This window comes from Panthera uncia (genome assembly GCF_023721935.1).
Source record: "Panthera uncia isolate 11264 chromosome A1 unlocalized genomic scaffold, Puncia_PCG_1.0 HiC_scaffold_16, whole genome shotgun sequence".
In the NCBI taxonomy this organism is placed as follows: Eukaryota; Metazoa; Chordata; class Mammalia; order Carnivora; family Felidae; genus Panthera; species Panthera uncia.
Window position 1 is genome coordinate 36164350 of NW_026057576.1, and position 18318 is coordinate 36182667.

Genomic DNA, 18318 nt, shown 5'->3' on the forward strand with positions numbered 1-18318 from the left:
TATACATGGATTATGAAGAATTGGGTAAAATGATGCTACCAAAGGGAAACTAATAAAACTCTAACACTGGGTCAAAAGAACTGGAGGTGTATGGATTGTCATCCCAAAACTTCAGATTAATCCTCTTAAGTCTAGTGAACTACAAAATCACACAGACAACTAAGTGAAATTAAGGGGGGAAACGTATGAACAAAACAAGTTCAACACAAACAGAAAAAACAAAAGCTCTACATATCACACTTTTTGATTTCAAACTATACCATAAAGCTAGACTGATCAAAACAGTATAGCACTAACATTAAAGCTGACACAAAGGTCAATAGAACTGAATTGAGAGTTCAGAAATAAAGCCACAGAGGGGTGCCAGGGTGGCTGAGTAAAGTCAGTGTCTGACTCTTGATTTTGGCTCTGTGCTGAGCAAGGAGCCTACTTAACATTCTCTTTCTTTCTCTCTCTCCCTCTGCCTCTTTCCCCCTCTCCCTCTCCTTCTCCTCCTCTCTCTCCCCGGCTTCTGCCCCTCTCCCCCTCTCATGCTCTCTTGTTCTCTCTGTAAAATACATACATACATACATACATACATACATACATACATACATACATGCATATATACGTACATACATACATAATTTGTTTAAAAAGTACACACATATATGGTCAGCTAATATCTGACAGAGGAGTCATGAATATTAAATGGGGAAGAGATGGTCTTTTCCATAAATGATATTGCAAAACTGCGTAATCATATGCAAAAGAATGAAACAACACCTATCTTACACCCCTCACAAAAATTGTTTCAAAGTGAATTGAAGTTTAAAGGCAAAACCTGGAACCATAAAACTCCTAAACAAAACATAGGGGAAAAGCTCCTTGACATCTTCTTGACAATGATATTTTTAGATATGACATCTAAAGCACAAGCAACAAAAACAAAAATAAACAACTGGAACTATATCAAACTAAAAATCTTCTGCACAGCAAAAGAAATGAAAAACAACCTATACAATGCTGGAAAATATTTGTAAATCATCTGCTTGATAAGGGATTATTATCTAAAATATATAAAGAATTTGCGCAACTTAATAGTACTAAACAAATGTTCCAATATTAAACTTGGTCAGTGACTTGATAAGCATTTTTCCAAAGACATATACAAGCTGCTAACAGGTACATGAAAATGTGCTCAACATATCTAATCATCAGGGAGATATGAATTAGAACCACAGTATGCTATCACCTCACACCTGTTAGAATAGCTATTATCAAAAGGGTAATAAATAACAAGTGGTAGTAAGAATGTGGAGAAAAGAGAATCCTTGTGCTCTGTTGGTGTGAATGTAAATTGGTACAGTCACTATGGAAAACCTGAACGTTCTTCAAAAAGTTAAAAATAGAACTATGATATGTTCTAGCAATCCCACTGCTAGGTATATATGCAAAATGAAATCACTCTCTTAAAGAGATAGCTGCACTCCCATGGTCATTGCAGCATTATTTACAGTAGCTAAGACATGAAAACAACCTAAGTATCCATTACGGATGGATGGATAAAGAAAATATGGGTATGCGTTTGTGTGTATACATATATACTGTATATAAAAGAAGTCTGGATATAGGGAAACCACAGTCAGTATGGCATCTCTGAGTTATAAAAACTCCAGCCTTCTCTTGTTGTTTTACTGCCTAGAACAGGTTTCTAGAGTCATGATTACTTCATGATCCAATATGGCTGTCAGTGGTCCAGCCATCTTGTCTGAATCCCAGGCAACTGAAGAGAAAGGGGAAATAATAGAAAGAGATGTTCCAGAGGACTGTCTTAATTTTCTGAAGTCTCCAATAAGTCCCACCCCACAATTTTCCTTCCTCATGAGCTAGAAGTCACCTGGCCATACATAGCTGCAAATATTAGAAATGTATACTTTTAGCTGGAGTACAGGAGGGGGATGGGAAGAAGAATGCATTTGGCTAGGCAATGACCAATGTTTGCCACAGGCAGTTTCAAAAATGTTTTGGAACACAAAACATTGATAAATAATTGAACTGTGTCCCAAGTTAAGAGCATATTTAAGTACATACTGCATTTATTTAAATGGATTAAATTTGAGATATCAGTATTAACTCATGTTTAATATAGATTCAGATGGTTACATATAGAAATGATTATCAATACATGCATATACGTGGTTAATACATATACATATAGCTCTTTTTCTATCTGAGAAAGGCTAAGAGCAATAATACTCCAGTAACAATGAGCATACCTAGTGCTTTGTGATTTCCAGTTCTATGTCTACCTTTGACTGCAATCGTCAACAGTTATCTAACCTTGTAAATATAGATTACACAAGGTTATTGAATAATTTTCATGACTGTGCAATAAAAAAAGTTATAGTGAAAGTGGCTATGGAGTCAAAGCAATGTTGACTTTAATGATCTTAATGGAAGTATTATCAAGTTATCATAGGGCAACGAACCCATTTGTCGGATATAACTAATAGGTCGTCAATTAGTCTGGGTGCCCCCTCTTTAGGACAGAGCTAAAAACATGGTAAATTACAATTTTTTTGCCTCCCACACTCCCCCCCCCCCCCAGAGTTAGACTCTTCTCCTCAGAAAACATAATACTCCTTTAGAAGGTAAGCATCAATAATACTGATTTTATATCTTATATAGATCAGTCATAATTATGTTACTTTATAATTCTACCATGGAAAATGTTCAGACATAAAACTTTGTCAGATGACCACAGAAATTATTTTTATATTTTAGTTTTTAGTTTAATTCCACTATAGTTAACCTACAGTATTAAATTAGTTGTAGGTGTACAATATAGTGATTGAACAATTCTATAGATTAGTGCTCATCAGATAAGTATACTCTTAATCCCCTTCACCTATTTCACCCATCCCCCACCTACCTCCCCTCTGGCAACCATCTGTTGTTCTCAGATTATCTCTAAGAGTCTGTTTTTTGGTTTGTCTCTTTTTTTGCTTTGGTTCATTTGTTTCAGTTCTTAAATTCCACGTATGAGTGAAGTCATATGGTATTTGTCTTTCTCTGATTGCCACAGAGACTTAGTTTAATATGATTTTTTGGAGCAAACCAAGAAAGCCCTGTGCATCAGAAAAGATAGGGCTGATCAGAGCCCAGATATAATAGTATTACCCTTTAAAATTGTTATAAAATACTATGACATTAGTAATTGCATGGTATCTCAAAATATAGAACACTAGTTGGATATTATGTAACTGACAAAATATTTGTGTACACACTTATATCATGTTTATCATAGTCATGTAAATGATGTACCAGAAAAACAATTTTAACAATCATTAACTCTAGGTAGTTGAAATTTTGTTGCTTGCACTACTTCAGTTTTCTATATTACTTGTCCATATTTTCAATGTAATTATTTCATGAAAAAGTCAATTATCAGGCTTTATTTGATATTAGGTTTTATATTTGTCATTTCTGGAAAAAACTAAGCTATTCAACCCCCATACTTGTTATATGTTTCTGAACCTAAGACCAACTTTGTTTTTATATATGGATTTCCACTGTATGTTAACTAAATTAGGTGCACTTATTCTGTGAGAAATAAATTTATAAATGAGAAAAGAATTAGCAATTTATTTTGGTTAGTATTTTGCTCTTTAGATTCTTATAACATTTAGAGTCAATTCAACATAAGTGAATTCATACAAACAATTCAACCAGTAAAATATTCTAACATTTACTTTTTGGGTAGGATTTGACGGTATAGGAACTGATTTTCAGACCTGATTTTTTTTTAATTTGCATTATAAACGATAAAAAAAATAGTATGTTCTAACACTAATGCCGTGGATAAGGACAAAAGGGTGGCTAAAAATACAGCCTCAATATTTTTTTTCCCTAAAAGCTTTATTCAAACCCTTGTGCGTGTCAACAAAGAATGGTGTATACACTGGCATTCATGAATATTTTCTATGTTCATATAGCTGGCATTTTGAGAAAATGGCATTGTTTGAAAAATTATCTCGCGTATAAAATGTTGTAAATAGTAATTTTATGCTGTTGCCAAAGCTTCAGAAACTGTTGATACAATTAGTTATTGCATTCAATTACTTTAGTCCTTTATGAAAGCAACCTAATGTGCACACATGCATGAGCACAAGTGCACATATTATTTATAATTTCATGAATAATTTTAGTGATGATTACTAAACCAAATAATCCCAGTTACAGAAGAAGGTGATTTGCTAATATATGTAAAAAAAAAAAGAGAGAAAAGATTGGAAAGCAATGAAGAGATTCTTTTAAAAACATTTATTTATTCATTCATTCATTCACTCATTCATTCATTCATTTATTTTGAGAGACAGCCTGTGCGTGTGTGTGAGCAGAAGAGGGGCAGAAAGAGAGGGAGAGAGAGAATCCAAGCTTACTCCATGCTCAGAGCAGAGCCTGATGTGGGTCTTGATATCATGACCCTGCGATCATGACCTGAACAGTTATCAAGAGTCAGACACTTACCAACTGAGCCATCTAGACACGTGGCAATGATGAGATTATTATTCAAAATAATGGAGCAAAAGAAATTTTGACAGAAAAGCATGATCAATGCAATTGTGGTTTTCAATATTTTAAGGGTGTATAGATTTTTTTAAAATTTAGATAGCATCTATTAATAGTCCTATTAGATTAGTTAAAATTTACAAAATATTGAGGATATGAGAATGTATCTCTTGTGTTAGTCTGTGCTTTCTCTCAAAATTACCATCAGGGCTAATTCTCTAATCAGGATAATTAAAAAATTCCTAGAAAAAACAAAATTAGAACTATAGTGAAGAAGGTACCATGCTAATTACCAACAGAGAAAATAATAAATAATTCTAAAATTGTAAATGAAGTAATGATAGCTACCAAAAGTAGAAAAACTAAGGAAAGAGAAGAAAGTCCACATAGATTTGGTATATTTCTAATAGGCTACCAATTGTGCATCTCATCAAGAGGTAGTCAATTTATCCATTCCTCAAATCTAGTCTCATCATTATTAATTGATAGAATGAAATAGAAACCAGTGCATGAGTTATAAGCCCAGAATGAAAGCAGCTTTACAGCTTCCACTCTTGTTCGCCTGGAACACAGTAACCATGTGATTGAGCCCGGGAAAGACAGTGACATTCTAAGAAAGGATGAAGGACTGATACACTTTCTCCCTGTTGAGACTATCATAAGCCTACTGAGCAACTGACTGCCAACACAGGAGGGAGCCCAGCTGAGGGAACAGGTGAACTGTTCACCTGTGTCCAACATAAACTGCCATCCTACAACGTTGTGACTAAGTAAATGCTTCTTCTTCTTTTTTTTTTTAATTTTGTTAACTTTTTAAATTTATTTTTGAGACAGAGAGAGACAGAGCATGAACAGGGGAAGGTCAGAGAGAGAGGGAGACACAGAATCCGAAGCAAGCTCCAGGCTCTGAGCTGTCAGCACAGAGCCTGACGCGGGGATCAAACTCAGGAGCCGCGAGATCATGACCTGAGCCGAAGTCGGACGCTTAACCAACTGAGCCACCCAGGCGCCCCATTGCTTCTTCTTTTAAGCCACTAAATATAGAGATTTTGTTGTTGTTGTTATGCAGCAAATGCTAACTGACAAAAAAAGCGGTATCATAATTAGGACGCTACCATAAGAAAAACCTACACCATGTGGAATTGACTTTGGGGCTGAGCTATTGACAGGTGCTAGAAAAGCAGTAGAAAAGCTGTTAGAAAAACAGCGAGTGATCAATTAGTGGAGTCTATAAAAGTGGTGAGAAAATTGCTATAGCAGATGAAAAAAAAACAAACAAACAGTTGACCCTGATATTTTTAATTGATTTTGGCAAATAATCAACAATTTGTGTTCAGTACATTTGAACACAAACTGTCTAAGTCTACAAAATGGTGTATTAGGAAGCTGCAAACTCTTATGTAGTAACACTGAAAAGTAACATTGAAAAACTAGCAGAAATGGCCAGAACAAACTTTGTCAGAATCTCAGAAAACAGTCACAGCTTTATAGCAATGAAGTGGACACTGAATCAATAAAAAGCAACATGAAGGGGCATCTGGTGGCTCAGTCAGTTAAGCGTCCGACCCCTGGTATTGGCTCAGGTCATGGTCTCATTGTTCATGGATTTGAGCCCTGCGTTGAGCTGTTATCAGCATGTAGCCTGCTTGAAATTATCTGTCTTCCTCTCTCTCTGACCCCCCCCTCCTCGTTTTCCCTCTCCTTCTCAAAAAATAAATAAATAAGCATTAAAATAATTAAAAAAAAAGAATAATGAATCCCTTATAGTATCCCCACACAAAGTTCTGAGGAACATGAGTTCAAAATCAAAATTTATAAAACACATATAAGAGAATCAGCTTTGACGAGCAAAATTCTGCAGAAAAAAACAGACTGAAGAGTTTCACAAAGGCTGCAAGTATTGGAATTATCAGATGTAACATCAAAGGAACATAATTAAAGGAACAAAAGAGATTATCAAAAACTAGTAAGCATATTGTTGAAAGTAATAACTATAGTTTCTAGAAATTAAAAGCTAAAATTTTAAATTAAAAAATGCATAATGCTCAAAATAGTAAAAAATAAAGATTAAAAACTGTATACAATTAAATATACCAAATACAGATAAAGAGAGACTGAACGAACTGAAATTTAGAGTTAACCAAAAATAAGCAGATTAATACGCAGAGAGAAGAGAGATGAAAAATATGAAAAATGCGGAAACAACAAGAATGGAGTAAATTCTAGCTGCAGAACCAGAAGGAAAGAATGGGGAAGAGGATAATGGGCAGGCAAAGGGAATGTCACACCTAAAAATGTCACACCTAAATGTCACACCTAAAAATACTCCAAGGTTGATGAACAACAGAAATCGTCTAAATTAGAAAACAATACAGGAAAGAGAGATACAATTGAGGGAGAGACACATCCAAAAACCTTGAGCAAAACTAGAAAAACAAAGACAAAGAGGAGTACACCAAAGCATCAAAGAAAACAATGTAGATGCCGAACATGGGGTAATAATTGGACTGACAAGTACTGACAAAGAACTTCTCAAAAGAAAATAGAAACCAGAAGACTTTGAAATAATATGTTGCAATGGTGGGAAAAGAACAATGTAAAATCACTACCGAAACTCCTTTTTTTTTTTAAGAATAACACTGACTACTGATATTTTCAAATAAGCACATATTGAGAATAAGCTTGTAATTACAAATGTTCACTTCAAGAAGAAAGGAAAAGGGGTGCCTGGGTGGCTCAATTGGTTGTGTCCACCTTCAGCTCAGGTCATGATCTCATGTTTTGTGGGTTTGAGCCTCGCATCCGCTCTGCGCTCAAAGCTCAGAGCCTGGAGCCTGCTTCAGATTCTCTGTCTCCCTCTCTTTGCCCCTCCCCTGCTCACACTCTGTCTCTCTCTCTCTTAAAAAAATAAAAAAATCATTTAAAAAGAGAAGAAAGGAGGAAATGCAGAAAAGAAGGTCAGAAAGGCTAAACAAATATTAACTAAAACAAATAATTATAATATATGGCATAAAGCTAATAACAGAAAATAACAACATATGAATTGGAAGAGAATGATGTTAGAGTTAATCTCGCACTTCGTTAAATAAGGTTGTTATTTCCGCTGTAAAATGAAAGGCTAAAAATGAGATTAATCAGTCAAGAACTCTTTTTACTGACTGTACCATAGCGTTGTATCAGACTAACCCTCCCACTGAGAAACGTATAACTGCTGGAAAGAATCAAGCAACAACAACAAACAGAAGTTTAGAGTCACTACACGTTAATGAAGCCACATGGAATTTGACCAAATTCTGGAGACAAGGCAGCACACTGTGATGCCAGTATTCACTTGAACCTCCTCACTTGGTGATTGTGCCCAATTCTAGCACGCAGAGCAACCACTGAACTTATTCCTGGTGCTGGTGCTTCTCTTGCCACCCGTCATTTATGGCTGTTGGACATGAGGTATCTTCTGGACCTTTCTTGGAACGTAATCATCTGACTTTTTGTATCTTAATTATCATATTAATTCCAACATGTCCACTTTTTTCTGTGCTTTAATCCCATAATTATTGGCCACCACAGAATTTCTGACACGTTGACCTGCCCTAGAGTGGGGACCATCGTTTTCTCTATTTTTCATGGAACCATCAGAGCAGCAAGTTTGGGTTACCCTCTAAGGTTATTGCCAGGTGCCAAATCTTCGCGGGACAGTGCTCTAAATCATTTACCTCACATTCAAGTGAAGGAGGGGTGTTTGTTCTTTTCAGGGAGTGATAGCCTTATTTGCGGATTCAGAACTCAAGGATTTTGGATCATGAACTCCGATATCTCCCCCCATAGGTCAGAGTGCTGTTCTTTCCAAACCAGAGCTCTGACTTTGGTGCACTGTATCTGCTTTGCTTAGGGGTTAAGTGTTTCGGAGCTCAGCTTTCCTGATGCGGAGCTCTTTGCTCTGACGCTGCGTTTTCTCTGCCTTCCTCCTGAAGACAGGCTCTTTGTGTGCTGTCAGTGAGACAATTTGGCTTTCACAGCAGGCTTTCAATTGCCAGTTAATCTCTCTCGGACTGGCATTATCTTTCCCTAGCGTGTCAGTCTAGTTCAGCAGTCGCCTGCTGCATCCGTTGTCTGTGTCTTTAATTTTTCTATTACTGTGCGACAGTATTGCCACAAGCTTCCAAGTAGCTAAGATGGCAAATATTCACTCTGTTATATAGTTGGTGTGAGTCAGGAACCCAGGCATGGCAGCCGAATCCTCTGCTTAAGGTAGTCCAAGACTGCAGTCTCATCTGGAGGCTTGCCTAGGGTTGGAGCTGTTTTCCTGGTTGTGTGGTTGGGAGCAGCATTCCTTTCCTTGTAGATGTAATACCGAGAGCTTCGCTTCAGATGTGTGTACTGTCTCATGGCTAGAGGATGCCCTCAGCAACTAGAGGTCCTCAACAGGCTCTGCCATATGAAGTTCCTCAATATGCCACTTGCTTCTTCATGGCAAAAAATAGAGAAAGAGCACGAGCCAGATGGGAGCTATACTCTTATGTAACATAATCATTTTATTATGTACATGTAATCATATATATTTTTTCACTTTTGCCATATTCTATTGATCAGAAGCAAGCGACAGGTCCCACTTGCACACAAGTGACATGTCCCACTTACACACAAGGGGAGAGAGGGTAACACAAAAGCATGAACGATAGGATGCGAAGATAAATGATGGCGTTCTTAGAGTCTGTCCACCCCAGTGTGCATATGCTTTAATTCATAATTTCCAGATACTTTATACGTTGCACCAATTTGTACATCGCCCTCCACCAGAATAGTAAGACATTCCAACTGATCCCCTTTAAAAGTTTTTATTTATTTTTATTTTAAAAAAATTTTAATGTTTTTTTTTAATTTTTGAGACAGTGCATGAGTGGGGGAGGGGCAGAGAGAGAGAGAGAGAGAGGAAGAAACAGAATCTGAAGGAAGCTCCAGGCTCTGAGCTGTCAGCACAGAGCCCGATGTGGGGCTCGAACCCACAAAACTGTGAGATCATGACCTGAGCCAAAGTTGGATGTCTAAGTGACTGAGCCACCCAGGTGCCCCCACCTTTAAAAGTTTTAACACTTGTACTGCTGCTTTCTGTTAGTGGCTGTCTGTGCTTCATCAACACCAATAATGGAGTCTTTGTTGGTTCTCAAAGATGGAGTGATTCCATTCCAAAGTACTGTCTTATTGCCTATGCTCCCATCTATAGCTTTTCTGGGAAGCAGATTCTGATACAGAAATTAGAGTACAGGATGTCTTTTAATGTGAGACCTCAGGATCAACACACATGGAGGAAAGGAGAGAGAAGCCAGATTGGGCAGAGGAAAAGGTGAAGTTTGAATGCAGTCCAGGTGGCCTCTGCTCACTGCACTATCAGCTGAAGCTAAAATAGCCCATCTGAGATTTTCCATCTTCTGCTAGAAAGACTACCCTTATACACTGACCACATCCAATTATTGGATACAGGTATACCTGGGATGATATGTGTTAAGGTAACACAATTTCCTGAAGTGGAGTTAACCCAGACAGAGGCTGAAAGCTGAAGCTGTCTTCTGAAAGCACTCCCAGCAACTGAAACAACAATTTCTTCCTTGAAGAGTGACTTGAGTAGCCCATCTTTGACTCTAAAACCACCTCCCATTTCTCCTTCAGAACAAAGAAACTCATTCCACCATCTACTGGATATGTGGGCTTCTGATAGATCCTCAGCTGAGTCCCTTCCTAGGAATTTCTCTAGTCTGAAGGAAGCTGCCTTGCCCAAGTGTATGCCTGGAAGCAGCCTTGGCAAATATCCCATTAATGTTTGCTGAGGGCAAGAAAGGATGGCCCAGTGTCTCAACTGAGGCAACTCTGAAGATCCTCCTAGTTTCAGAGTTTTCTGTGGGTTTGTTTGAGGCGTCTAACGCCTTACAAAGTCCAACTGCCTTCTCCGTTGATTCCCTCATAGGTGTTATTCCTTCAAGAACACTAACCAAACAAGCAACCAACTCTGCATACACATCTCAGTGTCTGTTCCAGGGAATCTGACCTAAAACGCTTGGCTTCTGATAACTTCCCAATCTTCTTTGGTTTTTCAGAGATTATAGGTAGTGGTTTTGATCCTAACCATGGTGTTAACACCATCTCAACATTTTTCGTTTTCCATAGCACCAAAATTTTCTGGCATTCGTTCCTGCTGACTGGCAGTCCACTCCGTCCTTCTTTGTCTCTCTTAATGACTTTCCCTTACTTGACTAATTGCTAATTTTGACAAACCCCTGGGTTCTGTCCTCAACCCTCATCTTTCTTCTATTTCTCTCTGTTTTTGTATAATCTTCCAATTTCTTTGCAAAATAACATCCTACCTGCCCCTATATCCAACTGTTTATTGACAGTTATTCTTGGATATAGGTATTTTATTTATTTTACTTATTTTTGTTTAATTTTTTTAAAGTTTATTTTGAGAGACAGACAGACCGGGGAGGGGCAGAGAGAGGGACAGACAATCCCAAGCAGGCTCAGCGCTGTCAGCGCAGAGCCCAATGTGGGGCTCCATCTCACAAACTGTGATATCATGACCTGAACCGAAACCAAGAGTCAGATACTTAACCTATTGAGCCCCCCAGGGACCCCATAGATATTTTAAACTCAAAATACTCAAAAGATAACATAGGGCTTCCTTGTTGTGCTTCAATAAAACTTTCATTGACAGTATTCTCCATCTCAGTAAGTGTTATCACTATGTACCAAAGTCAATGATGTCATCCTTGACTCCTCGTCTTTCCTTCGTTCTCTGCATAAAATTCATTGGGAAGTATTATAAGCCCCGTCTCCCAAATGTAACCAAATTTTACCAGTTGTTACAACTGCCGCCATCATCTTTATTTTGCAAATCTGGCTAAAGATTCTAATTGCTCTGTGTCTATCCACTCATTTCCACCAAGAATCTCTTTGTTATAATTGAGCCAATTTGATAATTTGTTTTCATGATTAATGATATCTCTCACTCTCATGCCTAACACTTCAATTACTTGACCATCACCTTTGAGTAAAATTTACATTTCTTATCACAGTTTATGTGGCCTAAATTATCCACACACTGCCTCACCAACTTCATCTCTTTCCTTCCAGGCTGTGTTTCAGAACTACTCTGGCCTTTTTCATATTTCATAAAAATGCAAGTTTGTATTCACCTTGGAGCCCATGCAAAGACTGATAACAGAATCTCAGCATCCATCCTTCCCTTCTTTCTTTCTGTGATATAACCTCCTGAATTGTGGCTGCAACAGGCCTGGCAGCTGCAGACTATATTCTCAGCCTCTTTATTGAATTGTGACCAAATTCAGGCCAATGTAATGTGAGCAGAGATAATATATATCACTTTCATGTCATCTCCATAAAGATTTCTGTCCTGTGTTCCCTTTTACTCTTTATACTTGCCATGAAATGCTGAGGGCTGGGACAATCTTAGGAGTCTGAGGTTGATAGAGCCACACGGGAAGGCCTGGACCACAAATCCTGGGAGTTTTTATGTGAGAAACAGTCACTGTAGTAGGAGGTGGTTTGCCTAGAATGCTATTTCCCCAAAACTTTGCATGACTCTGCCCTTTTTATCACTTACATCTGTGATGAAATATCATCTTATGTGGGACATCTTCTGTCCCTCCACTCTTCCCAGAAGCTCTTTTTATCCATCCACGCTAATTGAAATGACCTGGACATTTCGTTTGATTTTTGTTTTGCAAAGGCAAAGAAAAAACAAAAACAAAAACAGCAACAACTCATCTGCCTTATTTTCCCATTAACTGAGCCATCACAGATCAAGAGTAAATTGTTAATTTTTTTTTTTAAATGTGGTTAGACAGTAACTGTCTTTTACTGGTGATTTTCCTAACAAAGTAAGTAAATGAGTAGTAATTTAAGTAGTGTTGATTTTTTTTTTTTTTTTTTTTGCCTAATAACCAAGTATTGATACTGGGTTTTTGGATAATTATCTGAAGTAGGATTATACTTCATTCTTCATATATATTGCTGGAAATATTTAAATACGTGAGAGGTAATAAAGTAGATAGAAAACAGTATAAAAATACATTTTATGGGGTTTACTATTTTAAAAATAATGGCTTTAATATATTTTAATAGTATATGTTGCAATTATTTACTTATATACATTTAAAAAATGTACTAGATATTATGTATATAAATGGAAAAATATTGCTGGGGATAATTTCACTCTGAGGAAATGTCCTAACTTCAATGCAGGGTCCATTTTTTTTCTGGGACCTTTATAAAGAAGTTCTTTATTCTGTCAGAGGAAGCAGAATAAAATGTTCCCCTATTTACCATCATACACAAAACATAATCTGCCTACCAGAGAACATTGATAATGGCAAATGGAATATAGCCAGAAAACCAAACATGAATGCCAGTGCTCAGATAGAGAAATGAATGAAAAGCTACAGCACTCCAGGGTCATTCCTATTCTCTAATAAATTGTTCAGTAAATATTTTTCCCGAGGATAATGGAGGAAAAGAAATCCTCCTTTAGAAACCAATGTTACCTACATGATACCTTAAGCAAGGACGTAGGCAATGACATATTCTCCAGCTATAAAATAATTCTGGAAAATGAATCATTATTATTTCACATATCCTATGTTAAAAAGAAATCATCAGAAAACAAATGGAGAATATGTGAAAGAAAAGAACAGAAACTAAGGGTTATCATTGATTTCTTAGTGAAGACAGCTGATGTGGCCGAAGTTTACACTATACATTTTCTTTACAAATATATTGGTATTCAAACTGCTATATACAAAAATATGTTATTAATTTACATTCACATATATTCAAGTAAAATTATATAGAAGTATTACATATAATTTTATACACACACAGAGAGTAAGGGACTCGATAGATTTGGGGGCTGATCAAGGGGGAAAATGCAGCCAGCAGGTGGCCACAGTATGCTCAATTACTGGGAGGTGGTTTGACAGGTTTATATGCAGGGAAGGCCCCTCACAGCAGGAAACCTGTCCAGAGGTTGCTGGGGATCCTAGAGGGAGCTTCCATGTCTCTGTGATATAGCTCAACAGCAAAGCAAGGAGGTTCTGGGTCAGAGAGCTTTCAAGGACAGCAGTGGCTTGGGGCCTTTATGGCCCCAGAAGTTAGCAATAGCTAGCAGATGAGGGTTGAGAATTCATGGTTTGTGCAAAGCAGGTAGGCTATCCATGGCTAAGAATCTTCTTGTTTGGGCTGTTGTTAACGTAATTGGATTTGTACAAATTTAAGTTTGGCACCAGTGGGCTTTTGAGCAAATGAGTCTCAGTCTGCAGTATAGAAACTAATGTACGGGACTTTTTTTGTCTCAATTATATGACATACACAGCTCTTTCTACCTCTCTATTTTTCTTTCTATCTATATATCCAAGTCCTGTTGCAGAATGTGGCTTCAGGTGTTCTAAACAAATTTTTTGTCATATTCGTTAGGATCATGATTAAATTTTTTTTTTAATGTTTATTATTATTTATTTACTTATTTTTTGAGGGAGATAGGGCATGAGCAGGGAAGGGCATAGAGAGAGGGAGACCCAGAATCCAAAACAGGCTCCAGGCTCAAAACTGTCAGCCCAGAGCCTGAGGCAGAGCTTGAACTCGTGAACCACGAGATCATGACCTGAACTGAAGTTGGACGCTTAACTGACTGAGCCACCCAGACACCCCACGATCATGATTTTTAAAACAATGCTCTAGTTATTTTTATATTGAAATACTTGGCCTAGATAAACATTGAGTTATTACTTATCCACTACTACAGAAATGTAATTGCCTAAAATTTTTACGACATTTAATTTGCCAATAGTATTGTGTGTGAAATCCCCAAATCCTCTAAACTTATAATTCTAGTTCTAGTAATCCTTTTCTACAGAAATAAGGTAAAATGTTGGAAAATGTTTCTGCTCAAGGCATTAAAATTCACTACCCTTTATAATTACAAAAACGGAAAACAATCAAAATTTGCAAAAAGGATACGGTAAGGCAAATTGTAGAAACTATGCATTGTACAAATTGTTCTTATTAAAACATTGAGAAAATCCTTCCTTTATGTTGTGAGTTCCATGGCATCAGACATTTTCTGTTTTCCTTTTGTTATACGAGTGCTAGAAATTGTCTGTTACATAGTATGCCTCTAGTAAATATTGAATGATGGATGACCCCCCCATAAATTGCATAGAAAATAAACCAAAAAAAGTTATAAAATGTCAAAGGATGTCATGATTTATGAATAATGTATTAGTTTTTGTTTTGTGGTTGGATTTTACATTTTTTAAAATTGACAATTTTTATGGATTAATCAAACCTCATGAAAATTACATTAAAAGTAATCTAGAGTTTGGGGCCCCTGGGTGGCTCGGTTGGTTAAGCGATTGACTCTTGATATCAGCTCAGGTAGCGATCTTGTGGTCATGAGATCGTCCCCTGCGTCAGTCTTTGCACTGAGCATGGGGCCTGCTTAAGATTCTCTCTCTCTCTCTCTCTCTCTCTCCCTCCCTCCCTGTCCCCCACTTGCTCACTCGCTCACTCTCTCTGTCTCAAAATAAATAAACATTAAAAAAAAATAGGCGATCTAGTATTTCCAAACCAGGGGTTGGGGAAATTTTTCTGTAAAGAGTAAGATAGAAACTATTTTAAGCGGTTGGAATTTACAATCTTTGTTACAACTGCTCAGCTCTCCTGATAACAGGAAAGTGGCCATAGATCGTATGTAAATGAAAGAATATGACTTTGATGCCAAAACCTTCAGTTAAAAGAGCTGTTTCCAGACCAAGAGGTTTTGTTTTCTTTTTGCATTTTTCCCACTTTATTGAGATGGATGACATATAAATGATAGAAGTTTAAGGTGTACAATGTGATGATTTATTACATACATATACTACAAAATCATAATCACAGTAAGTTCAGTTAACGTATCTATCATGTCACACAATTAAAATTTTTGTGTATTGAGAAAACATTCAAAACCTACTCTATTAGAACTTTCAAGTATATAATATAGTATTGGTAGTTATGGTCACCATGCTGAGTATTAGATCCAGAGAACTGATTCATCTTATAACTAGAGTTTGTATCCTTTGGCCAACATCTCTCAATTTCACCCCCCACTACCCTTCACCAGCCACGGGCAACTCCCATTCAACTTTGTTTCTAAGAATTTAGCTATTTTTAGGTTTCACATGTGAGATCATGCACTATTTGTCTTTCTCTGACTTATTTCACTTAGCATAATGCCTTCAAGGTCTTTCCATATTGTCACATGTGGCAGAATACCTTCTATTTTTATGGCTGAAGAACATTTTATTTCATATATGCATCACATTTTCTTTATCCATCCATCCACTGACAGCTAATTAGGTTGTTTCCATGTCTTGGCTACTATGATTAATACTTCAATAAACACTGGAGTGAAGATATCTCTTTGATATCCTGTTTTCATTTCCTTTGGACATACACAGAGAAGTAGGATTGCTGAATCATATACTGAATTGCTGAATCATATTGCTGAATTCATTCAGGAATCTCCATATTGTCTTTCGTAGTGACTACCAATTTAAATTCTCACTAACAGTAAGAAAGGTTCGCTTTTGTCTACATTCCTGCCAATACTTATTATCTCTTGTCTTTCTGATGATGGTTAATTTTAACATATATAAGGCAATATCTCATGTGATTTCCCTGATGATTAGTGAGTCTTCTTCGTGTACGTATTGGCAACTTGTCTTTATGCTCTTTAGAAAAATGTCTGTTTAGGTCCTCTGCCCATTTTTTATTTGGATTATTTGTATATCACTCTTGAGTTGTACAACTTCCTTATATATTTTGGATAATAATCCCTTATCAGATATATGATTTGCAAATATTTTCTGTCATTATATAAGTTAACTCTTCATTTTCTTGACTGTTTCTTTTGCTGTGCAGAGACTTGATAGTGTGCTATAGTCCCACTTACTTGGTTTTGCTTTTGTTGCTTGCACTTTTGTTATTACCTACCCCACCCCCCAAAATGGTGCCAAGACCAGTGTCAAGGAGCTTTTATCCAGCTGTGTCCCTGTGCCGGCAGGAATGTTCATGAAGTGCAACCCCCTGTTGGGGGTAGGGAATGGAGCTGGTTCAAGGGCTACTTCTGGGCCCACAGCCAAGACCAAGGTTTGTGTGCCTATTACTCAATACTTAACTAGGAGTAATTCTTCCTGGGTCCCTTGGCATATGGTACTTGGAGCAGGACTAAGTCCAAACAGAGTTGTAGCTAAGTCCATAGGGATATAGACCTATTTCCGGGTCTGTAGCTGGGACCATGGTTGATGAGTCAGCTGCCAACATTGAGCCCGCTTTCTCAAATGGCTCTCCTTGGGCTTGGACTACACCAGAGATTCACAATCGACTACTTGAATCTCAAAGCCCCCACAAGGACACTTTTGTCTTTAGGTAGATGTCAAATTATTACAGTTCAGGGGAAATTTGTGTGGGGATGCCCTATTCAACCATCTTGATGACATCCCACAAAGTACTGTGATACAACTTGCTTTATACATATAATTTATCAACATCTGTTTCTGATATATCAGTTTATTTTGCTTTCATTGTGATCAAATTTCTTATATTAAGAATTAAATCAAACCAACAACAACAATGTTGATATTTAGAGGAATTTCTAATATAATCCTTGTGGGTCTTCAATGGGTCTGGTCATCTCTGCTCAATTTGAGACAAACTAATGATATTTGAGCTTTAGTCTCCTGTGAGATTGGCCAAAACTATGGTGGGAACTCCATCAGAACTTGATTTCTCCCCTAACTCTGCTTTCTTACCCTCTTTTCTAGAGGTGTGAATACAAAGGTCACTCCTTAATAAGCTTAGTGCACAGTGAAGCCTATCTTGGAGACTGGGAACCCACGCAGCAATTATTTATTGATTGTTTGCCATGCTAGATTAAAACTCTCCAACAGCAGGGATTATTTTTGTTTCATTTAGCAGTGTATAATCAGCCCCAGCACAGTGGGTGGTATCTGGTGGATTCTTCAGGAAGTATTGCCTGCAGTGATGCAATATATGTAACTATTAAAATGACTTGGAGAATATATACTGACAATATGTGTTCACAATTTAAATATTAAGTAAAAATTAAAGAAGTATTATACAGTTAATAATCCAATTCAATTTATATAAAATATGTGTATATAGATGTAATATATATTTATCAGGAGAAAACTGTTAACATTGTTTCTGATTGTGGGTAAATAATTTTGTATTCTTAATCACCCATATTAAAAAAAACTCTTCAATAATAATTACAATTTCTATAATGGAGCAATTGCAACTTATATAATTAATTTATTAAATAAATGACAATTGAGTGCCTCTCTTTGCAGTAATGTGAGTAATTTGAGGTACAGTGAAGTGACCAAAACTGATGATCATTGTGGCAGGAAACAACCGAAGCGTCCATCGCTCACATGTCTGCTGTTAGGTCTGGAATGGCTAAATGGGTCCAGTGTTGGTCCCACGTCAATCTCTTTCTCCACTTGGCTTCCCCATGTAGCCAGCTTGGGCTTTCTTACTGAATGGAGGCCTCACAGTATAAAAACATTTTATGTGGTGACTGTTTTCCTCAGAGTCCACATTCCAAATGATTTATATAGTAGATGGCAGGTTTTTTATGATCTAGTATCAGGAATGTTTAAGCATCGCATCTGCTCAATTGTATTCATCAAAATA